This window comes from Equus asinus, chromosome 23 (assembly GCF_041296235.1).
Source record: "Equus asinus isolate D_3611 breed Donkey chromosome 23, EquAss-T2T_v2, whole genome shotgun sequence".
Classification (NCBI taxonomy): Eukaryota; Metazoa; Chordata; class Mammalia; order Perissodactyla; family Equidae; genus Equus; species Equus asinus.
This window is the reverse complement of record NC_091812.1, coordinates 43,401,428-43,427,834: the sequence shown is the minus strand read 5'-3', so window position 1 is coordinate 43,427,834 and position 26,407 is coordinate 43,401,428. Positions and strand designations below refer to the sequence as shown.

The 26,407-nt window shown below is 36.3% G+C and overlaps 1 protein-coding gene across 25 annotated transcripts in view; it reads left to right on the top strand.

The window, feature by feature from the left end:
* PTPRD (protein tyrosine phosphatase receptor type D) overlaps positions 1–26,407 on the top strand; it is a 2,080,413-nt gene that overhangs the window by 435,268 nt on the left and 1,618,738 nt on the right. The window lies entirely within an intron of this gene.

The following is a 26,407-nucleotide window of genomic DNA, read 5'->3' as shown; positions in this document are numbered from 1 at the left end:
ACTTTTCAACTTTGGGCTGAGAGGAAACTAAGAAAACATGATATAAGGAGAAATTGAAATGGTATAGATTTTGTACACCAAAAACGTCATCTCTGAATTCTTTTATTTGCTAATATTTTAAAATAAAAATAATAGAAGATTTGATATTTAAATATTTGAATATCAATTTCATGTATATTTGTATTATGTATAGTGTATACACAAACGTGTGCATGTGTGCACATATAATTGGGAGAATATAACCAAACTATTATGATAATTACATTTGGTGGGATTTTGAACAGTTTTCATTTCACCAAAATTTGTTTGTATCTATTTTATAGATTTGTCTACCATCATCATATTTTAAGTATAACAAAAAAAGCAAACCATGTTATTTTATAAATATAGTTATTCACATTTACTTTATCTGAAATTTTATGAGGTTTCATCAAGAAATTGAAGTGGTCCTAAATGAAGCTAAAATGTTAATCACTGACAATGTCTTAATATAACAGTTTTCAAAATATGACCTAAACGCTTTAATATTTCTTGTCATAGTATAAACTCTGTAGACATGTTTTTTTTGAAGATGAAATATATAAAGAAAATAAATATTGTTGAAATAAATGTTGGGTTTTTAAAATTTTTTTGATAAGGAAGATTGGCCCTGAGCTAACATCTGTACCAATCTTCCTCTATTTTGTGTGTGGGATGCTGCCACAGCATGGTTTGATTAGTGGTGCGTAGGTCTGTGCCCAGGATCCGAACCCACGAAGTACAGCCCACCAAGGTGAAGCGGGCAAAATTAACCACTATGCCACTGGACCAACCCCTAGGTGTATTTATTTTTACATTTTCCCTTGATGAAGGAGGATATTTCTATTTTTCTATTGTCTAGATATGGACTAGCTCGTCTTACTATGTCTTTTTCTTGTTTGTTTAGTTATAGCACAGTGCTATAGTTTGACACTGAAATGAAAGGAAAAAAATCATGATTATCCCATAATATATATATATAAACCACATGCCAAATTTCATTCTGAAGTGAATTTTTGTGAGCACATTACAAGCTGAGAAAGAGATTTACAATGGGAATGCTGACACACTGCTCCTATGTCGTATAAAGACTTCCTTAGCAGATTCATTAATATCTAACGAAGTCAGGCCCATGTCTTTTTACAAATCAAATTCTTCCTCTCCAGTGGAGACAGGTCAAAATATTGAAGCCCTGTGCTCTCCGGTAGAAACAAAATAGATGATGCTGACATCTCCATTGGTTTAATGAGAGTGTGGCAGCAGAGTGCTGCTGGATGGAGCACTTTGTCAAAGTGGACGGAGGTCTATTTTTAGACAACGTGGGTTGCCTTTTATATTCATCCTCCCTAATAGCAGGGGGAATGCAGCAAGTTCCAGAGTACTGAAATAGAAAAGGCAGGAATGAAAGCAGCTCAAATTTGATCAGCACCTAAGTCCACCTGAGTGTCACCAATTCTTCGCCTTCGCTTAGAATTTTTGTTTTCTTTACGTTTCGGAGACTGCCATTATCCTTTGTATAATACACCAGCAACCTCAGAGTTGTACCCCATTAAAATGACCTGTTTTGTGTCTTTCTTGCTTTTTCTCCCTACAATTCCAAGTAACTTATAGAGAATGCATGTTGGTTTGACTTTTTTTATGTACCTATTTTGATAGAATTGGATATGTTGTCTTGAGGAGATTTTTAAATTGCTAAAAATTATGCTACAATTTGCTCATATACTAATTGGTATTTAAAGGAAGGAACAATTTAGAATGTGCACAATCAATGTTACTAGATTAGTCTTGCCTTTAATGGGGCATATGTTAATTTTTGAATCTGTGGATATACGTGTCGTTTCTGAGCTTTCACTGCAGATCTTTTGTTATGTGTTAAGTGGGAAAACTAGATTCCAGATTAGGACATCAGTATGCTGAAGAACGTACAGGTTCAAACCCAACTTACCGCTTACCTCACATATGATTCTTTTCAAGTGATTTGACCTGTCTGCCCTGTTTTCCTAATTGGTAAAAAGGCAGCAATAATAAATTAGTACACAGAAGACACAAAGCAGTGCTTGTCTCATCATAAACACTCAATAAATGCTAACTTTTTAATTCAAAAATGAATTTTGTTACACCAAGTATATAAATTAACTTGCAGTATGAATTTAATGAAGTAATTCTCACATAAAATTAAGTTTCATAGCAGTAGTTTATTGTTTTTACTATTTTGATAAACAGAAGAATGTACCACACAAATAGGACATGATTTTATAATTATAATGATTTTATTCAAAGTACAGAAATAAATATTTTGAGCAGGAATCCAACATCATATGCCAGGTATAGATATTCCTTCGTTTGATTTCAACTAAGTAACTGGATTTACAATGTGCTCTCTTGATCTGGAATTAAGCCTTAACACTTACATGTAATGATCAGCAATGAAGCTCATAAAAATGGCACATCTATCCGCAGATTCAAAAATTAACATATGCACCGTTAAAAACAAGACTAATGTAGCAATATTGATTGTGTGCATTTTAAATTGTAGTTTTGCTCCTGTACAAAAGGTGGTCTATCTTCTCTAACGCCTCTTTACTGATGATGAAATATAAAACAATGAGGTGATTGTCTTAGACATTAATTGCTGCATCACAAAGCCCCAAAATGTAGTAGCTTGAAACAATAATAAATCTTATCCTCACAGTTTCTGTGGGTCAAGATTCAGACATGGTTCTGTGGGTGGTTCTGACTCAGAGTTTCCCATGAGTTTGCAGTCAGATAGTATCTGTGGGCTTTTCAGAAGGTGTGGGGTTCTATTCCAGGGTATCTCATTGACACGTCAGGGAAGTTTATCTAGTTGTTGAGAGGAGGCCTCACTTGCTCCCATGCATCTCTCCACACTCTTTTTGTGAGCTCATGACATGGCTGTTGGCTTCCCCCAGAATAAGTGGTCCAGAAGAGATCCATTGTGAATGCTGGACCGGCGTGAATGTGAGCATGTAGGTTTATGTGTGTGTGTATGAATGAATATATGTGTTCATTCTTATTTTCAAAAGTCTTATAGTAATACTCTTGCCACATTCTATTCATTTGAATTAAAAGACTAAATTCAGCCCTCATTTCATGGGCAGTAAGTGGGGGATTAATCTTCATCTTTTGAAGGAAGGAGTATCAAAGAAAGTGTGGACACAGTTTAAAATGACCACACTGATCTAATTGGGTTAAATATTGCAAAGAGATTCTTAAATAAGGTTTGTTAAAAAGAGTATTTGTGAAAATATTGGATCACTTTGTAAAGAATGTACATTAGCTATACAGACAGGACATAGAATAAATAATATCCCAATTTCGTAAACAGCCTTCAAGTCCACAACATAACACTTTTAAGTATTACCACACTATATACAAGTTTTGATGAAACATTGCCTAAATGAAAAATATATATATAATACAACAACATCCCTCCTTTATACTTTCCTGGGATAGATAGGAAAATGTAATTAAATTTGACATACTTTACCAACAAAAATGATCACATTACAAGAACTGAATACAGTGATTATGTAAATGCTAATCTTTCCATATAACTCATTTTTCAACTAAAGATTAGTTTAGCATTTATCAGACTCACTTCTGAAATTTGTGTTTTCTGTATATTTCAAAATAGATATATATTAGTTAACTTTATTTATTTGTTACTGTTTATTGTGGTGAATGTATTCCTTGTTTTTCTACTTTACATATCGTTTTATTATGGTAGGTTTATGTTAGTTATTTTTCATACCATATACTCATAGTAATATTGTATGCTCATATCTGTATTGCATTTTATATGCTAATCATGTTATTCTAAGTGATCTATGTTATTTATACAATTACATATTTTTATGCTTGTATATAGTGTACGTGTATACACTTTTATATACTTCATTCTTGTGTTGTAATCATTTATGGGTCTGGCTTGATCTTTCTGAAACTAGATGTGAGTTAGCAATACCCTGATCCTCAGAGTTAAATATGGGTCACAACTCCAATTTTTCAAGTATGAGACTCTAGACACTTCATGTTTGCTGTACTGTCTGTAACTCCCCAACAACTTTCTTCATGTTTCATTAGTTTCTCTTACACCTATGAATGCTATCTGGTTTCTTCTGTGTCAACTGGACATCCACCTCAACCCCTTTGGTGATCCACCCCTCTCCCACCCAAATCTTCCTGTACCATCCATGTTCCAGTTGATCAACTTTACCAACCCTGGTAGACAGCTGCAATGAAGACCTTCACTAGCTGTGTGCTAGAGACTGTAAATTCTTTGCCCCCTGGACTTCTCCCTGGGCTGCCTAAGTGTCCCTGGGTAACAGCAGTTGGCTGATTTTAGAACAATTAATAAGAGAGAGAATGCCAAAGACAGAAGCCACAGGCTTTTATAACCTAATCTTGTAAGTGACATATTACCATTTCTGCTGTACTCTACTGGTCACATGGACCAGTGTGGGAGGAGCTTTCACAAGGGCATGAACACCAGAAGGAAGGAATCATTAGGGGCCATCTTAGAGGTTGCTTACCACAGTCTGACTCCTGGTTCCCAGGGACATTGCTCACATATACAGAATATACTCAATATATTCACCTCTTTTCAAGGTTACAAGAGGCAGAAACGTGATCTACTACAAATCTCCTGCCACGGTGTGTGCTTCCACCTTCCTTATTTCTCATTCATTTACCACTGCCTGCCCCTCCCCGACAACATATACACGCTTTCTCTCTAAATCAACCAACAAATTACTCTACTTATTTTGAATGTAGCAGAGCCATCTGTGCTATGGAGCAGCTACAATCTTAATTTCTACTCCAAGTAGACTTACCAATATTTTTCTCAACACAGGTAACTGCCTTCTTAAGAGAAATTCTACATCTAGCTATAAAAAGAATTTGTTCCCATCTCAATACATTTGACTCTTCTCATTGCCATGTTTAACTTAGTGCTCATCATATGACAAGTGAGTTGGCTAAATTAAAATAATATTTCCAAAAGAGTAATATATACTTAAGTATATATGCTTTTTAAAGATTTTTATTATATCCTGCCCAAGAATCAATTAGGGCAAATTTAGTCATCATAAAAAATGATAAGAAGCTAGGAAAACTCTTAACTGTAATTTTGGTCACGATACATTAGAATGGAGTGCAGTGTAAACAACATTTTGTAGCGGAAATCCAATAATTTCTGGAAAGTCTCATGGAATTTCCATTCTTTGTGCACAGAATTTTTCCTTACTTCAATAATCTATTTAAAAAAACCCAAAAAATTACAAATGCCTTAAGAATAAGCATTACTAGTTTTAACGGCTGACAGCTAATATAAATGTTCTCAGTGATGATTGTTACCTCAATATTTTTTTTTATTTCATTGTCTTTTATCACTGTTTTAATTTACTTATTGTTTTGAGGAAGATTGGCCCTGAGCTAACATCTGTGCCCATCTTCCTCTGTTTCACATGTGGGACACCTGCCACAGCACAGCTTGGTAAGCTGTGTGTAGATCTATGCCCGGGATCCAAACCAGGGAACCTCAGGCCGCCAAAGCAGAGTGTGCAAATTTAACCATTATGCCACTGGGCTGGCCCCAAGCAGTTATTTTAAATGGGTAACAAAATAGTGTGTAGTTGATGAGATGCCAGTCCAGCATACAGCACCTTACCTTTTCCTCATCATCTCTTACTTTTAAATATCGTCTATGTTGTTTCAATGTATTTTTTGTTTTCAGATTATAATTACCTGTATTTTCATTTTGTAAGAACTATGCAACATCCTCCACAAGGTGTGATTGAGAAGATTGATGATCAGATATATTTCACTGCATTCTAAAGCCAACTTAGCAAAATTGTGAAGTAGTGTATCTTCCACTCCTTCCAACCATTGCTCTGCTCTTCCCTGCCGTTCCCCACTGACCTCCTCTTGACATAAACATTTCCAACAAGCTATATATCAGATACCCAATTATATATCAGATATCCAATATGAAAGATATTGAGGTATGAAGAAAATGCCTAATAAGTTACATTCTTCTCTATATAGACTTACAAAAGAATGGGAAGTGTTTAATGTTTAATGACAACCCAAGCATTTGGGAATCAGTCCTGAATTTGGGGGCAGGAGAGCTGTCTGAGAATCTCTGAAACATAGCATGTTTTAAAGACTGAAAATAATATCTAATATTTATTGAGTGCTTACCAATACAGGCTTTATGCAAATGTTTAAAGGTTCTATCTTGTCTTATTTTCCAAAAATGCTTTGAAGTAGGTACTGCTATTGTTCCTTTTCTACAGAGAAGGAAGCTGATGCATTAGCAAGTTGTGCTAGGCCATCTAGCTCCTAAGGGACAGAATTTGGAGATGGGCCTAGTTATCTTTTATTTCAGAGCTTTGACTCATTAAATACTGTTAAATACTAACACCAGATGACTAAAATGAAAACACAGCAATTGTTTTTCTTAGAGATTTGCTGTATTCCCACTCTCTCATGTCCTCCCAAACACACAAGTCTTCTACGACCTCCTCTGCAGCCCGGTCTCCACCAAACGCAATTCTTCTTGTTCTTATTTTGTGCTGCTTGACATTACCATCACCTCTTACTTCCTTCTTTTTTTTTTTTTTTTTGCATCTGATCCTAGCTTATAGAGCTTTAAGGGATCTATTCTTTCCTTTCTTTTCTGAATGTGCTGTGTTCTCAGTCTATACTTTTGTAAGATGTACTGACCTACTTTGTACAGTTCTTTATAAAGGAAGGTCTGGGAGGCCTGTTTCCCAGACCTCTTCAATTCCCATTTCCAGCTCCTGTGTCTCCTTAAAGCCTGATTTGGCTCCAATGAGATGATGTATCTGCTCTCTGTAGTTTCAGTTTATTTTTTTTAGTTTTGTCTTCAGTATAATTCTTTTTCTTGTTCAGATGTGTAATTACTTGTACCATTTCTGTTGATTCAGAAGAAACTTCCTGTATGAGTTTTTATTTATAATCACTCAATGTTTTCTTCTATTTTGCATTTTGCAAATGTGTACACACAGAAGACAGATCTTTGCAGCCAAATGCAGTACAGTTCTGCAAGTATTTCAGTGATGTCTATGTGTTGTGCATTGTTTGGTAATGTCACATAGGCATTGATTCTTGACCTCAAGAAATCCACAGTCAAGTAGGAAAACTATATTTCCAATGACCTATAGACAAAGCTTGATGTTATCCTTGCTATAAAGACAGGGTAAATCTAACCTAAACTAATAAAGAAAGGTTGAAGAAGAAATGGGTTTTGTGCTAAGGATGAGCAAGGTTTTTGATGGTAGAAAGAAAAAAGAGGGATTTTATTTCATGTAGAAGAAACCTCTTTGAAACTAACTGTAGACACTAAGGTAGGAAACTCAAATGTTTGAATGGGTGTTGCATAGGCTGACTCAACTGAAATGTAATTTGTATGGCTCAGTTGAGGAGAAAGAGCTGAAAAGGTAGATTTGGGTCACTTTGTATAAGGCCATAAGTGCTAATCTAAGAAGATTAACTTTGATACAAGAGGAATGGGGAACCACTGAAAGTGTTTGAAGTCCACAACTATCCTTATCAAAACCCCAAACCAAATCAAAATACACTTTTAAGCGCACCAATTTTAAGTTAATTTTCAGCAATATTATTTGTAGGTGAATATAGCAGAAAAATCATAAAGTAAAAAGAAAGGAGAAGTTTTTCTAAAACTTTATGGTTACTTCCATGAACAATAGCCCAAATCATGACTTTTATTAACAAATAATCTTTCGGTTAGATATGTTTTTCTGTGATGATGGCCTTTTAACCTAGTGAGAAATAATTTTTAATAATTATTTATTAACAATACCCAAATCCAGCCAGTTTAGCTGATTCAAAGTAGAATACCGGGGTGGGGAATGCACAAGTGGCATTATACATGCAAAATAATTTAGTTTGCTGCTGAAAAGACAGTAATTGTGATGTATCAACTTGTGTACAGACCAAGAAACTGTTGAAATGTGTTTCTGGGGCAAATGTGGAAATAGAGGTACAAACTTAGGCGTCACCAGCATTTATTTGGTTACTGAATCCTTGAGAATGGGTGAGATGGTAGATAATGGAGGAGAAACCCACAAAACACAAGTAAAAGGAAGGATTAGATAAGTAAGAGGAAAATAGGAAAGAAAAGATAAAACAAAAGTCAAAGGACACAATAGTTTGAGGTATAGAGAGTGGTGAACCATGCTTTACAGACATAAGTAGGAAGGGCAGTGAAAGCAGAATATTAAATTTGGAAATTAAGAGATCATTGGAGACCTTAAGAGGGACACTAAAGACACTTTAGTGATTAAAAAAAGATTTTTCAAGTACCTTTGAATGATTTGTACTTGCTGTTAGTATGCATGGACTTTGTGAATTCTGTTAAATATAATTAGGTCCTTTTGCACCAGTACAACAAAAATAAGGCATAAACAAAGCAAGATGAATATCACCAAAATAGTAGGCTTTTAAATTCATGTACAAACAAGAAACTGAAAGGTCCAATCACTCTCTGTTTCAATTCTTAGGAAGAGAGTTGAAATAGATTGTTTATCTTCCACATATGAGTGAAATTGTACAGTATTTGTCTTTCTCCATCTGACTTATTTCACTTAGTACAATGCCCTCAAGGTCCACCCATGTTGTCAAAAGCAGCAAGATTTCATCTTTTTTGTGGCTGAGTAGTGTTTTGTTTTATAATGATATATACCTGAAACTTATATAATGTTATAAACCCATGTACCGCAATAAAAAAGAAATGAAAATAGATTACTATATTGGAAAGTGTTTTCTCTACCCTCGTTGATACTGGTTATTATTTTGTCTTCATGTAACCCTTAAGTTTGTGTGTCCCCAAAGCCAATTTATACACTCCAAACTACTACAGGTATACCTATGTTGATGATAGTGGTCACAATGACACTCTAGTTTAGCTTTGTGTTTAAATATACAACATTAAATTGAGAGTCTGGCTTTTATTTTCAAGTAATCAATAAAGTAGCAGGATATTTTCCAAGTAAATTAATAAGTCTATTAGGTGTTTCAAAAAGTTAAAATGTGCCAAGAGCTAAGGCAGCTGAAAAACAGTTTGAGAAGGTCCTAAAGCTTGGGCTAGTTCTTAAATGGGGAGAGAATCTCTAATGAAGGCGTTGCACGGAGAACAAAGGCGTGGAGATGAACATGTGCTTAGTACGTTTAGAAACGCTGCTAGCTTGCTAGTAGACATAGAGCTGCCATAACAGAGTACCACAAAGTGAGTGGCTGAAGCAACGGAGATTTATTGTCTCTCAGTTCTGGAGGCTAGAAGTCTGAGATCAAGATCTTGGCAAAATTTATCCCTTCTGAGTGCCATGAGGGAGAAATCTGTTCCATGCCTCTCTCCTAGCTTCTGGTGGTTTGCTGGAATCTTTGGCCTTCCTTGGCTTCTGCTGTGCCACCCTATTCTCTGCCTTCATCTTTACATGGTGTTCTCTCTGTGTGCCTATCTGTGTCCAAATTTCTATTTTTTATAAGGACACCACTCATATTGGATTAGGGGCCCACCTGACTCCAGGATGACCTAATCTTACCTAGTTACATCTGCCACCACCCTATTTCCAAATAAGGTCGCTTTCTGGAGTACTGGGGGTTGGGACTTCAACATATGAATTTTGAGGAGACACAATTCAACCCACAACAAAGCTCAATGAACAAATAATTTTGACGGAGGCAAAAGAATTCTGTAGAGGAAAAGTGGTTTAGAACATTAGAGTGAAGGTTGAGACCAGAAAGGGGAGAATCTGGAGTTTTAAGAGATCAGACTTGATCCTGAAGACCGTTAACACTAGTGCTTTTACAAACCTATTGTAGCCACCAAGGTCTTTCTCCAAATAAGGTCAAACAGAAGCACAGTATAAAAAATGGATAAAGAGCAGAGTCTCTCTGGTTGTAGTCAGATGTGAGAGGGATCACTCTCTACACTCCACTCCCCACTGATCCCTGGGAGAGTTACAGGAAATTTTAGGGCTCCCTAGAGCAGAGTTTGAAAACTTCCACTTCAGAAGATTAACATAGAAAAAACAGATTAGACAGACAGGAATAGGAGACCAAAATTGGTTATTGCACTAGTGTAAAAATGAGAACATGAGACCAGATTGGGGTGGCCCCAGTGAGAAAGGGGAACTTAATGACTCTACTAATGCAAGTTGTACAGTTTGTACAATATGTAAACGATAGTAGCATGGTAGAAGGAAGAGGGAATGAGAATAATATGATTAATATTGTTAATTAATATATAATTACAATGTATTAAGTTTCCACTCCATGTCACACTGTGTCCTATTTGCCAAGTTCATTAAATGAATACACTGGGCTTTGAAAATAAAGTGGGGATGGTGATCTTGATTTCAAAACCCTGTTCTTTATTATAGATCACCCTTGCTCTCAAAGATCACTTTAATATTTTCAATGTAGGTGACTCGACTAAAGAATATTAATACCATTTGTAGAATTGTGAAGTGTTTGTGTTTAAAGTAAAGGTAAATTTTATTTTACCACTTTAGTTTGAGACAATGGTAAGACAAGTAAAAAAAAATGTCTTGGGGGCCATTACAGACATGAGAATTGTATTCAAGACAGAAGTCTCATGTGCCAGCACTTCTAACACCACTAGTGTCAGCAGTCTCTCTATGACTCGAGCATCAGCACTTTGCTAGAAGGAATTCACAGGGCTCAGCATATAGTTGGACCCATGGCTGATGATTATTGCAGCAACATAGTAAGGATACACTGCTGGATGCACGAGTGTAAAAGATGTATAAGATGGCTTCTAGAGGAATCCATGTGCACTCTCCCTATGCTCTCCCTGAAGGTATCACATCAAGTGTGTTTTCCACCAGATACAAAATACAATAACACACGTGCAGTGTTTCTTTGCAAGAAAGTCCATTTGAGACTTAGAGTTTAAGGGATTTGGTGGGATAGTTATGTAGGGAATCTCTGCCTATCCACAATTATCAAAATTTTAGAATCCCAGAAGGAAAGCAGATATTCACCATAAGTCACATTATTTGTACAGTGTAGTTAGGCTGATATGGTGAAACAACCTTATCAGTTAGTGATACAGGGAACAGCTTAAAAGGCAGGTTCCCAGATGCCAGATAATACCCACCTCTGTAGCAGGCCCTTCTAAAGACCCAGCCTGCCATGTTAACTCTTTTTGGCACATCTTGTGAAAGAGTCTGGTATTACTCATGAAAGCTAAGTGACATGCAAGATGTAAAATGAGAAAAGTAGGAGAGTACGAACTAATTCTTGGGTTGTGACTATGTTTATGAGCTCAACTATCTAAAAAAAATTATTGATACATTGATTCTAAAGTTTGAGGTGATGAAGTGAGTAAGATATAAAAGCAGTATTATTTCAAGAATCAAATTTGTCGATGATTAAGGCCCTGAAAATACAAGAAAGACTGTAAGGTATAAAAAATTTTAATGAGTCTGAATTTGTTATGAGATGTCAAATATTAATGGCAAATTCTAACAAGTACAATATACAAATGCTGCAGCTTTATAAAACAAGTAAAGAAAGAGATCAGGAAAATTGAATTCAATTTTCCCCAACTTTCATAACAATATGATATACACTCACCTTTTGCTTCCCTGTCTAATTCTTGAATTGCTAGATTGATATATGGACCCCTAATTTTGAATTATGTCAAAGGCTAAAGAAAATATGACTTCTCTATATTTCTTTGAAAACTAAATTTCAAAATTCATATTATAGTCTCTTTACAAATTGTTTTATAGTTTCAAAAATAATACCGTAATTTATCACTTTATTCTTGTTGTAACATTGTGTGTTTTATTGTTTTTAGTTAGAGTATTTTATCATAAATTTCAAGAATTTTGCATGCTAAGATCTATATCTATGTCTATTTTCATATTAATACCTTTGTCAATGCTAACATCAGATTTTCCTGTTGCTAACTGTTAGGTTTGCTACAGATAAAAAAAGAAAGGATTAACTTGTTTTCCTTTGATCCACCACATTCTTCCCCACAACGACGTTAATGGTACAACACATATGTCTGAGGAGGTATGAGGCAATAATGTGCATTGAGAGAATAGCTAGGGAATATGGAGATAGCATAATAGTGTCCTAACAAAGGTAATTGCTTATATTGCCTTTGACAGATTACCACCTATAGAATTGCAGGAACCCTGGTTTCCTTCATTCAATTCTGCCTTGAAAAATCTTCAGCATATGTGTCAAATGGGACAGACCCTAAATACAGTCCTGAAGATAGGCTAACACACAACCACCTTCACTCTCAGTGATGACTAGTTGGTAGCTGCTTTGATGTGTCTTTCCTTTTCTCCCATGACCTATGTGGCTTTAAAGCATCTTGCTAGGATCCTCTACTGTTTCTGAAGATGGTCTTCTGAGCGTGCTCTTTAGACCATTGCCTTCAGATTGTTCCTCTTTTGTTTAATACTCCCACAAATATATTTATTTCTGCTATAATACCAAACAAATTCCAGAAAAACTTTGTACTCTGAAAAATTGTGTTCTAAATAACAAAATTTATTAGAAAAATATGTTTGAGAGCAAAGCGCTCAAAACCCATGCAACTTTATTATGACAGCATTAACAAAAACAGTAACAATTCTGGCAAAAACAGTACTGTAAAAAAGGCACGCAAACTTCCTAATAAGCAAAAAAAACAGTGCATGGAAAATAATTTTTCTAAAAAGCAGAGGAAGGATGTATATAGCTTGATAAGAAAGAGTTCTAAGGAAAGGCTAAGACCCCTAACTATGGGTTAAAGGAATATATGTCCAAAATTTCAGAAAACTGCACAGACAAGCACTTCCAATACAGAGCATGCGGCCAGTCTGCACCAAATAAGAAAAAAAAAAAATGAGGTGAATGAGCATGGTGTGATTCACTGGATTCTTCCACAGCTTGCTGCCTTTAGCTGTGTAGGTCACTTTGCTTTCAGAAGCAATATGGGACGGCACAAAATATTAATGTCTCGGGAAAATTATATAATACAATAATTCTCCTACTTACTAAAAATATATAAGCTAATTCTTATTATAGAAGTATGCATTAAAATAGTAACTTCTCCTGTGTTGTACATTATATTAAAAATTCTGTTTATAATATACAAATGATATAACAGATCGAGGCTGAATTCTGTGCTCTGTTTTACTTTGACTCAGTTTTTTAGGGTCCTCCTATCTTAAAACTAAAGCAGAGGTTACAAAGGCTGAGCACGAAGACTCTCCAAGGGTTGTTTTCAAAATAAACTCTTCCTTTTTTGCAACCAATTCTTGCTCCTGGACCAAGTTTTATTCTTCAATGCTCTCTTCCATCAAAAACAGGCTCCGTGTTTCCTTAAATGAGTAAATGGGTTTCAAATAAGTCTGATCAGTCCTCCAAATGCAGCCTGGGTGGATCTGAGTTTGTACTAGTTACATAACACAAATCTTCATTCAAGGATTTCCACCCCACCTTCAAATTTAGATAGCTCCACACCCATGTTCTTTGGCAAGTTGTTACTAAGAGCATGTGTTTTCTAGTAACGTGGATATCCTTCAAGTCCACAAATATTCACAGGGTACCTGCTATAGCCTTGGTACTATAGACACACCGTTGCATACACAGTAGGTGATTTTCCAGGCAGCCCACCTAACAGTTTAAACCATAATGCAACTCAAACACAATGCTGACAGTAAGACAGACCCTAACACCACGCGTATCAGTTTTTGAGGGAAAATACATTCACTATTCCAACTTAGAGTGACAGGCAGTCATTTTTCTCCATTCCTGTTCTCCAGAATAATGGTGTCCTTTGCTTGATCTGCCCACAATTTTCTCTCATCTTCTTAACTTCCAGATGAGTTGTTGTTGGATTCTTTTTCTCAAGTCACTTTCGACAGTAGTCATATAACAAGATGGTGCGTGAGTGACAGGAATGAAGATCACAGAGAATAATTGAGAGAGGAGTTTTGGAGACTCAATCTAGAGTCAACTTCCAGCACAATCTTTCACTGGTTTTCCTGTACCAAAAGGAAAGACAAATAAAATCAAATTCTATATTTTGTAATTTGAGACTTCCTAGAGATGATTGCAGGGCAAAATACACAAGCACTATTATGACAGTCTAAAAAATTTGAAATGTTTCTTCACCTCACAAACTCACACACACTAGCACGCCGCTCATTAATCGCCTAGGTAATTTTTATAATTAAAGTCTATTATAATTAAAGTCTAAAGGAGGCTATGTCCCAGAGGCAAATTTAAAGTACAGGAAGGAGCACTTGTGTAGCTTCAATTCACCGTGTACCCATTCTCCATATCCCTTTGCTCCACGAACTTCTACTCTCAGCAATAATGTCCTATGGGACATGTCTCTGCTATTGCCTTAAATGTCCAGCTTTTTACTATGCTTTGCCTAGACCAGGTGTTTGAATTTAGCTCTGCTCCTGGGACTCAGGAAACAGGCAGACATCAGCACATCAGCAAATGTCTAACTTAAGCAAGCATATTTGTTAACGAGAGAGCTGCTTAAAGGCGGCCCTGCCAGCTTGCTAGCTGCCACAGTTCTCTGCACACTGCTGTTTTCAGGCTGCCTCTGGCAAAGTCCTCTCTACCAGCAGGTTGCACTTTACAACTGCTCTGCAGTCCCTGTGGTTAGCCAGCTGCCAGGTGATGGGTGGGTGGGTGATGGAGGAGTGTCAGAGTGATTTAGGTCTTGAGTGTGGCTAGTGAGGCCTAAGGCTATTCCTGTCTCCTTTTTATAGGGAAAATATCTGGCTACAGTCCAACCTTACTCTCCAGTTGCAGTCTACAGCTGTGGTTTGGATGCAGATATTTTAAGGATGATCTAGAGAACTGAAGTTCTTTACCAATGTTGAGTTGACCCCAAAGGGTTCACTATGTTAACCAAGTTTTAACTGATACTCTGTTGTTCATTATGTAAACAAAAGGATATTTTTTGGTTGTTCTTCATAAATTTGTAGTCTTTCTCAAGCATCCAACTGTCCTCAGCCAGACTTAAATAAATCCATGCTTTCCTTGGTCACCCTTTATATCTGGAGATTTCTAGATCTATCTGAAATGAAATCATTTTGATCAGATACATTATTTTGATTGATTCACAATGTGGTATTGAAAATACTATAATTGAGTAATTGTAAGACCTTAAGCCTAAACACATAACTGCCTGGGGCTACTGTGAACACCTGATTCTACTGGAGCTTAAGGACTAATGCAGGAAGACCACCATGAGCAGGTCTAGCATCGTATTAAAATAGAGTATCGGAAAAGTTAGTACCCTTTTCTTGGGAACAGAAACATCTCTTTGTCAGAGACAGATCCAGGTTTTCTGGGGCCTGAAGCTTATATGTCACGTACCTCTGTAAGGAACAGCATACAAAATGATGAATGCAGGAGGAGTCCTTGTTTGTTTGGAGGGGAAGGGCTTGATAGGAAGCCCTGATGTTTGTTTCATTAACTTCCCTCTCTGCTCTCTACTCATCCTTGCCCTTATCTCTCAATTCCTGGATTCTCTGACCATCTTTGAAGGGATCACTTAAAGATTCCCTTTTCTTTAGTATGCAGAATTATTTAACACTCTTGTCTGAAACTTTACCTTTGAAACTCTCCCTTCCCTTTTATAACACCGATGAGTTTTCCATAAACAAAGCCCTATTTACTCTTAAGATAATTCCCCATTCCCATGCCCATAGTCAAATCACAAAATATAGATGCACTCATTTTTTATTAAATGACACTTTAAAAAATTAATGTGAACTCATTAGCACAGTATCTGACATATAATCCAAAAATGATAAACAATAAAGATGGTGGTGATCGTGTTGTTAGCAGTTGCAGCAGCAGCAGGAATAGTTATTATTTGATATCAATAGTAATAATTAACATTACATTTACAGAACAGAACTGAATTTAAGCTTTTTCCCTACACCTCTATTCCAGACCATAGATAGATCTACTTTTTTGAAGTTTTTGTTGTTGACAATAATGGAGAGACAGGAAGGAATATGAACTTTTGTAACTCCATACCTTTTGGACTGTTTCAACCCTGATTACCTTCAGGTACACAAACCACTGAAGCCACAAACATAGAGACTTCAGGAATACACCCGGTCTGAGATTTCTCTTGAGATTTTGTTATATGAGTTGATGTTGCAGGAAGGTCATGGCATGAGGTTCAAAGTCAGAATGGGAGCTGCTTTGGGAGGTGGTAGTAGAGAATGCCATACTTTACCCTCAATCTTTGTGGTTGGAGAGAAAAAACTAAATCTTGGAGTTCCCCCTACAGTTGGTAGACCTAGGTTGGATCTACTTAAGTATTGAGGGGGACTTATTACTCAAGTTATAGAGTTATTGTTTAACAAAGGCTGTGGGACTTTCAACTACTGTAGATACATGGATAAGTGAAAACAGAAGATTATTACAGGAAGAAACAACAGCTACAGGGCAGGAATCAGTGATAAATTAGAGCTAGTGCTAACTGATGTCATAAATTGGACATTCTTGAATAGTCTCTAAGTTTCCTCCTTAAGTCTTTTTTGTTGTTGAGGTTGTGTTGTTGCTGTTGTTTGTTGCTGTTGTTAGCACTACAATCAATAGTCCAGTCTGGAGTGCCCTGATCAATCACAACATTTTGGGCCATGCCACCTTCTTATTGAATAATATTTGCCTATTTTAATTTTAGCCTAATAAAAATCTAATTAGGAAATAAATCTGCTTCCAAATTAAAATATATCCCAAAGCCAACTCTAAATGATTTTGGAATCAATCGATATTCAGGATTATCCACACTTCCTTCCAATTACGTGGCTAAACAAATATCTTTTAAGACACAATCTCTATGAATTTGGCATATTAATCATTAAAGTGGGAGCTGGGTTGAATTACCATTGACAGTCAAAACCCTTATATATATTACTGTACAAGGTAATAATTTAATAAGATTAATCAAGAATATCGCAGATGTTAAAGGCATCTTTAAAACATATTTTACCTCTGAGAATGATCTATTTTGGTATAAACCACAGCAAAATTCTACAACCCTACTTAGTCAATAAAATATAATCATTATATTTTACCAAATGAAAATAAATGTTTACCACTGGTAACGTATTTTGCCTCTGTCTCTATCTGAGCCCTATCCATTTTTCCATTTCTCTTAGAACCTCTAGAAACTATTGCTTTGGAAGGTGGCATGAGGGAAGTGGCAGGAGAGGGGTAGGGTTTAAAATTTGGTCTGGAATTATTTTTTAAGACAAGTGATCCAGAAAAAACCCTCCACTTATGGTTTAACCATTGGCTTTTTGAATGGACTTCTTGAAGAAGAAATTTTATATTTGGTTACAGATTCTTCTTAAATTTTATGTTTTTAAACAAACTGTTTTTGAAATATATATAATCATTGATGGTTATTTAAAACTGTAGGAACTTTTCTCAAAACCTAACCTGTTTAATATTTGTCTTTATGATATTCCTAGACATCATTCTAGACCTATTCTGATGGGTATACTTCAAAGTGCATTGTCATTATGATCTATCTATGACAGTTTAGTTTCGTAAAATCCTGATTACAGCCACAGACTCTGTATTCAGAGACTTGGATTGGAATATTGTTAGTTCTTTGATTTTCACCAGATATTTGAGCCCTCTGATCCTCAGTTTCCTCACCAATAAAGTAGAGATAATAATATTACTTAAATCACAGCAGTGTTTGTTAAGATTAAAAATAGGCAATATTTAGAAGAAGCACTTCACTTTCAGTAACTGTTCAACTAAACTGAGATACTGTTATTATTGCTTTTGTTATTGCTGCTCACTGTTGTGTTATCATTATGACTAGTAGGAAAATTAGACATAATAATGCATATAAATGAATTAGCACAAAGCCTGGCATGCAGAAAGCACTCAATAATTATTTGTTCTTGTTACTGTTGTCGTGAAATGTAAAATGCTTAGCACTGACTGTGGTAGATATTCAACAAATGTCAGTTTCCTTTTGTTATCCTATGCAACATACACGTACTTCTAGGAAGACTGTTTGGCTTAGTGCAGAGGGCCATTGTCTCTCATGCCAAACCTAAGTTTCTATCACTCCTCTGCTAATTCCAATCAATATGTTTTGTACAATCATAATAATAAACACTTGAGGGAAACTTTGTTAAAGACTTTGAAATGGGCCCAAATGGGTGTCTTCAATGGAAAACCAGGGGTTTTTTAAGCATGTCCTCCCAGGTTGTCTGACTCTAACGGGTCTCTGCACCTTTCATTATCCTGGAGCTGTTTTACAACTCTGCACATTGTAGATAACTGACGGCAATGCAAATGACTATTTTCCATTGACATGAAAATAAATTTCATTCTAATAAAATACAATTGATTTCCCTCTCTCCCTCTGGAATATATCAGTTTTGCATCTATTTGTAAATTCATTTTACTATTATTTAGTGTGTGTGTGTGTGTGTGTGTGTGTGTGTGGTTTTTTGAATTCTCCTTAGAACTAGTTGCAATATCTTACTGGTCCCCTGCTCAATTAGTGAGTTAAATAAAATCTTTGACACGTGTTCATTTTATATCTGGCATGACAGTTATGATTATACGATTATATTCTCTTCTAAAAATTATCCTTTTACACACTTAATATGTTGCAGCCGCTCTTACTACCAGAACTGCTCTGAACATTTATTCATGCATTAACCTTAGGAGTCAGATACACTGCACTCTGGATACATGATATCCTTTTAAAAGACTCATAACAGATGTGTTCAATCCAGTGTACCATAAAAGACCAAGACTATAAATGTGGTTAAAATAATAAGTTTAGAATCTCTAGTTGTTTGACCATGGGCAAATCACTTATATTTCCTCTTCCAGGAAATGGAGATAATAACCTCTGCCTTGCAGGATTGTTGTTGAGATTGATTGCAATAGTGGAGAAATACAGTTAGCTCAGTACCAGCACTTCAACACACAGTAGCTATCATTATTATGGAAATTCAGTATCTGACTAGACTGTCCATTTCACTGCTCAACAGTTCTCCTGCTTAGCAGGTGTTTCTTCCATAGATCTGTAATCTTGCCTGTTCTAACTTTCATTTTCTAGTTTGCTCGTCTGTTTTCCTTGGTTTTATTTTGTTTTACTATTTTCCACATGACCATGGTTCAAATTTTTGAAGACAATGTTATTTCACTTCTGAATGTCTTCTTCAGGCTAAATATCTCCTCCTCCCTAATCTGCTTTTAATATCACATATTTCCAAGATTCTTTACCTTCCTAGTTATCCTGTCGTTTGTAAAGGTTGTTCGCAAAATATTGTGCCTAGAACTCAGCACCAAATCCTAACTGTGATCTGAGCTAAAATGTAGTGCTGAACCACCATTGATCAAGGCATGTGTTTCCAGGAACTCAACACAAGAACACTTTGGGTTTATTATTTGTGATATTATATTTTTGGCTCATTTTGAGCTTACAGCCAGCTAGCACCTTTAAGTCTTTTTCCTACTTTCCTTTTTTTTTTACTTGCACATTTGACATATTGAATCAAAAGTTAGAAATGTACACGTATCGCTTCTGATGATAGTGATGATCAATGCTGTTAGGTAACACATTTAACACAAAAAACAACCCTTTAAAGTAGGTACTCTCATGGACTTAGATCAAGTGTGTGAAGCGTATATTATTTCCTTTTGGCAAGTGGGGCTACTCGATAATTGTTAGAAGTTTCCTTCAGCCATTGAGCACTTAACCTCTAATTTAATGCTTCCCTAGTTATTGCCACTGGAAACCTCACAGGTAAGTGACCTGCGTTGCACTCTAATCTCCACCTGGCTAGCCACAATTGACCTATTGCCCCTATAGACAGAAAGTGGCATCCATTCATTAGACACTTCCTAATATTTGTTTTCCAGTGGGAAAAGTATCGAGTCATAGTTCCCACTGTGTAGATAGTTTACTTTCAGCTTCGATGCTAAAGGTCAACTTCCATTTAATCAATGTAGAGCTTTAGTGTCCTGCTTCCCGATGCTACGATTTCTCCCACTTAAACTTTTAAAAGTACTTTTAGTAATAACAAGCCCTTTTTGTTTTCCTTAAAACCAATTAGAAGATCCTCCAGAATAATGAGGCATATAACTCTAGAAAAATTTCAAGAAGGCATAAATGTCCTTCTCTGCAGACAAGGTAAATAAAAGATCTAGTTTCTATAGGGAGAAATTTCCAGATCATTTCTTATCTTCTCTAATGAATTGTGTCTTCTAAAAATATTTATCAAAGTCCTAACCTATAGTACCTGTGAATACGACCTCATTTGGAAATAAAGTCTTTTCAGATATAATTAAGTTAGAGGTTTCAAATTAAGTCATCCTAGATTTAGAGCAGGCCCCAAATCCAATGACTGATGTCCTTATAAGAGAAAGGAGAGAGAGATTTGATCACACAGGAAAGAAGGCCATGTGAATGAAGATGGCAGAAAATTGGAGTTATGCTGCTACAAACCAAGGAACTCCAAGAGCCACCAGATGCTGGAACAGGCAACGAAGAAGTCCCCAGTAGAGCCTTCAGAGGGGCTGTGGCCCTGCCGCCTCTCCATTTTGGACTTCTAACCTCCAGATCTGTGACAGAATAAATTACTGTTGTTTTAAGCCACCAAATTTGTGGTATTTTGTTGTGGCAGCTCCAGGAAATGTATCTTCCATAGACACTTTTAGTTAACCTGCAGGATAAGGAAACAGCATAAACTTCCTGTCTAACTTCTCCCGTTCTATATTTAGCGATTGTAGAAATAGGGTATTTGCTGTGGTGGAGGCCATTTACTCTCTTGCCCAATCATACTGAAAGTGTCATTTCTCTTTACATATCATTCTTTTATTTCACAAAAGTTTATTGAGCACCTCAAATATATTATGATACTGTGGTGAAAAAAACAAAACAAACACACACACAAATCCCTGTTTCAATGGAGTTTATATTCTAGGGGAAGGTAGATGGAAAATAAATAACAAATTATGCAGTATAATTAGCAGAGTAAGGAAAGCAGGATTGTATGAAGGGATGTGATTATAAATAAAATAGTAGTGACTTGAATGAGGTGATATTTGAAAAAATCTAGAAGGAGGGTGGGCGAGAACAACATGATTATATCTAAGGGGAAATCATTCTGGGCAGAGGGAACAGCCAGTGCCAAGGCTCTGAGTTTAGAGTGTGCTTAATATATTTGAGAAACAGAATGATGAGGACAGAGCTATTGGTGGTGGAAATCAAGGACCACAAGGATTCTCTCTGAGTGAAATGTACAGCCATTGGAGGGTTTTCAAGAGAACAGTGACATGACTGTTGCTTAACGGACTCAGGCTGAAAACAGATATTTTTAATCATTTTTGATTATTTTTGTGCCATGAATTCCTTTACGCAAGCATACGGACTTTGCAGAAGAATGTTTTTGTGTACATAACATTAAATATGTAGAGGATACAAAGTGAAGCATATCACAAATTTGTGATAGAGCAGAATATGTGATTCATTAAAAATCTAGCAGTGTGTGCATTAAATACCGTAATTTTGAAATAATGATGCATGTAAATGGTATTTCAAGACATCTGTGGCAACATAAATGTGATATGAAAATAGTCAGGCATCACTTAACAACAGGGATAGGTCTACAGGGACACGTTTTGAGAAACGTGTTATTAGGCGATATTGTCATTGTGCAAACATCACCGCGTGTTCTTACACAAACTTGGATGGTATAGCCTACTGCACACCTAGGCTATATGGATGGTATCAATCTTCCAGGACCATCATCATGTATGTGGTCCATCATTGACCAAAACATCATTATGTGGTGCTTGACTGTATCTGTAATTTCTTTTGGTGACCAAAACATAGATACTGTTAATACTACTGTGGCTTCTTGCCTATATTCAATTAAATGACTCCCTGAACTCTATCCAAATTAATAAACACTAGTTTATATGTATGTTGTAGTAAATCAAGAATAGAAGCAGAAACACTAATAATTAATCTATATATCATAGATTTAACTCAGACTGGCATTTTGCCATTTAGAAATAGATTTTTATGAGGATGTGGCTATTTTAATATGCAACTGCAAATCTCCTGTGGTCTTAGTGTTCACATGTAAGAAAGAGAAAAAGTGATTGTGTTTTAGTTTATATTAGACTTTAGTCTCTCATGCTGTCTGATACAATTATAGATATAAACATGGAGAAAGTGAGATTTTGTTCCCACTTGTATTATGCTATTTCCAGTTATAATCCAAGCCTAGAATAGTTTAGTTTTCAAAAGGAAATACACATACACAAATTTATACTGAATCTTTCACTTTAGGTGGAAAGAAAAAACTCACAAAATTTTAACAAATATCATTTGACTTTAAATGCCTTCCCCAAATGTAGGTCTTAAAACACATCGCAGTTGAAAGTGGAGATAATTTTGGACCTTAAAACACAGAAAGGTTGGGGTTAATTCAATGTTTCTCGGCCAAAACATGAAGAAACAAAGGGATCTATGTTTGAAATTTCACAATGTAGTTAATAATCCAAAAATCATGTTAGTCACCTAATTATCTATAGGCAACATAATTTTATAGACCTCATTCAAATGATTCACTCTTTCAGAATGTGCTAGAATGCACTACCCCTTATACTTCACATTATGACCCTATGCAATTCAGTAAATATACATCACACCTCAGCATGTTCACAAAAAGGCTCTATGTTAAATGTATGACATTAAACATGTGGAAATTATGTTCACTTGATTGTGATTTTCATACTTGCACTGTTTGTGTGTGTAGCTAACCCACATTTTAAAACTCCTAGATACATCAAAGGGAATACAGTGTGTGGCTTTTCTTTTTAATCCAAGTGTTTTTGCTGCTTCCATTACAGGCGTTGACCTAAGACTTGTCCTTGCCAAAGGCTATAAAAGATAGTACTTTGAAGTTTTTTTTTCTTTTTAATCCAATAAGGTATGGTCTGAGAAAGAAGCCGAAGACCCTCTCCCTGTAAAAAAGTAATAAACTTTCAAGCAGGGTTAAGACAGAGTAATAACAGCAGACCACCATAATTTCTTAGAAAATTCTATAATAATATTCTGTATCTTTCCATATTTCTATTGATATTCTGACTAGAACTTAAGATTTAAAAGTTGGGAATATAACATATGAATCAGCTTAACATTTAAGAACATGCATTATTAAAAAGATGTTGTTAAAATGTCATATTGTAGGAGCTACATTAGCATTGTTTTAAAGGTTAGCTATATTACGTGTGTCTTTATAATCTCGAGGAATTTATAAAATTTAACTACATATGCATATGTATATATTTCATATCTGCAAGGATATATATTTTATATATACAAGCATATGTATAAATATGCACATACACATATATAATATATACACATATATACACATTTATATTTGCTTGTGGACATGAAATGCATATATACAGAGAAAGAGAGAGGGAGAGACACTGAGACTATAATTTTGTAATAACAGACAGGTATCGGTCCTGCCTAGCTAGTAAGTGGATAGAGAGCATGTAGTGATTTTTTAAATTGCCTTTATAGCCTAAGAATCAAAAAATATAGGATAGCTTTTCTCCTGCTTTGGCCAAAAGTGGTTCTTTGCTGGATCCATATCCTATTTCCGCTGACCCCTTGAATAGGGTGGCTGAGCTGTTCTTTGCTTTCATGTCTTATCTCATTTTATCCTAACAACTCTATAAAGGCACATATTATTCTCACCGGGTTATGGGTGATGAAGCCAAGGGATTGAATGACTTCTATAATGGCACAATGCTGTTCTTTCCATCTTTAGAGTGCTTTGATTTCCACAGCATTTTCAGTGCTTATCAATGGAAAGTAGGATTGAGGACTATCTGCATCAGGATCCAATCACTTTGGATTACCTGTTTAAAAAGCAGGTTTCTGATAACTATCCACGCCCTGTCAAATCAGAACCTATAAGAGTACACACTGGAATTTGCACTTTGGACAAACAACTTAGGTGATTGCTTTGTTTATTAAAAGGCCAAGGTTATGGCTAACAGTAAACGAGCCCCAGATCCTAGACAGTTGAGTCATTGCTTAGAGCCTTGCTTCTCGAAATGTGGTGTATACGCCAGCAGTATTGGCATAACCCCAAGCTTGTTAGAAATGTGGAAACACAGGCCCCACAGCTAAACTTTAACATGATCTCCAGGTGATTTGTATGCATATTAAAGTGTGAGAAGAGCTGCCTTAAGACTTTTTCATTATTCACCCCATTTGGTGTTTCCCAAACTTTCCTTATAATAATAATCACCTGCGGGGACTTGTCAACCATATCTGTCCCCAGACTTCTCCCTAGAGATTGTTTCTCTACTTCTGGGGAGGTCTCTGTATCTCTAGATGTAGAAAGCACCTCAGGTGATCATTATCACTGGATAAGTTTGAAAAACACCACATCTGTTACCTCTCATCCCAGGTCTCTGGTGTACGTCCTTTGGTTGCTGGAGCCCAGAGTTGGAGTTGGAGTTATTGATCAGCAGCTGTGGCAAATTATCTGTATCTGTGCAGGGGCAACATGGTGTGGGGATGAAGAGCACGTGGACACAGGAGCCATGTGGCCTGGGTGTGGACCTGGCAGTTACCTCACGTCTCTGTTCTTTGGTTCCCTCATTTATAAAATGAGGACAATGATCGTATATACTTCATAGGGTTGTTGTGAAGAATGAAAAGCCCTGAATACAGTTCCTGTTGACCTGTTATTGCTAATATGGCGCCTCCCTCACAAAGCCCCTTTATAATTGGGGCCTTGATTTTGCGTTTGTATCCCCGCTAAACACTGCAGAGTGTCTCTTTGCCATCTCCCCTTCCTGAGAACAAAATTAGACTCCGGAATTTAGATTCCTGAGCTCTGAATTCCTTTGCCTCTCTTTCCCCTCCCCTCCTACGTAGGCAAAAAGTTGTGCTGGAAACTTTGGATATGGAAGTGCTCCTTAAGGCCACCTGCTAGCCTATTCCCCAAAATCAACCGCAGTGTTCCAAACCTATCCCAGGCCAGGTGGGGGTTGCTGTCCCTACCTTGAAACTAGAGAAAAAGCTCAAAAAAAGAAAGAAAAAAAGGTGAGATATGCAAAGAAGCAAGGGAAGCAACTGCAGAATATTGAACATTTGATATAAATGCTTTCATTTATATCAATGGCCCTGCAAAGACATCTTAGAGATATGTCAATGGACAGAAATCATGTATTTTTGCCAAGGCCACACAGAGTATGGAATTCTGATGCCAAAGGCAAGTCTGTTAGTCTCTGTGGCTAGTGCTTCTTCCATTAGAGTTATATATTCTCCATATTTCAGAAAGGAATTGAGGATATATAGAAAAGGAAATACAGTGCAAGATAAAACATTTTAGGAAAAAGAGGAAAGGTGATAAATTAAAGAAGTTGTTAATATAATAGCTAACAACTTTGAGTACTTAAGTGGGTCCAGGCTTTGAGTGTTACATGTATTAACTCATCCAATCTCTGAAGTATTATTCATTATTATTGTAATCCTCATTCTACAAATAAACAAATTGAGGACCAGGAATGTTAATAGCCCAAGGGCACAAAATCAGATCTGGAGCTGGCATTGGAAGGTAGAGAGCCCAGTTCCAAGTGTGAGGTCTTACCCTCTGCACTACGCAGGCTTCCCAGTTCTGAGCTCCCAAGTGTATTCTTAGCTCCAATCATCTGGGCAGCTGGAGGCAAAAGGGGCTCCATTAGAAATTCAATTTTTGATTTTTTGCCAAGAGTAGATGTATCAATTCATCTGCAGAAATATTTTTCCTGGGCGTTCCATTTAAGCAAGGACTTTTTATGCGTTGTGACTCATTGCTATCAGATTTAATTCTGCTTTCTACCGCTACCACTCATCTCAACTAGACCTTCAAGATTCTAGAAAGGAGTGATGGTGTACCACCATGGTTCTGACACTCACAGGCGTATGTTTTTTTAAGCAGTGAAGTAGATTTCTAATATTTAAACATTGTTGAAGACTTGAGTTTCTACAGGTTTAATTTGCAGAAATGGGAGTTGAGACTAAAGAAACTTTGAGTGTGTCACAGAAAGAGTCTCTCCACAACTCCAATGACTGTTGGCAAAGGCAGAGTCGACCCTTCAAGTGTTTGGGCTGGATGAATCACTCCTTTTGGCAAACATCCTTTATATCTTCTTTCCAGCTTTTAAAAATAAGCCATATGGCTTAGAAGGAGACTGGCTCTAAGACACAAGAGAACTGATCCATACTGGTCACACGTTGTTG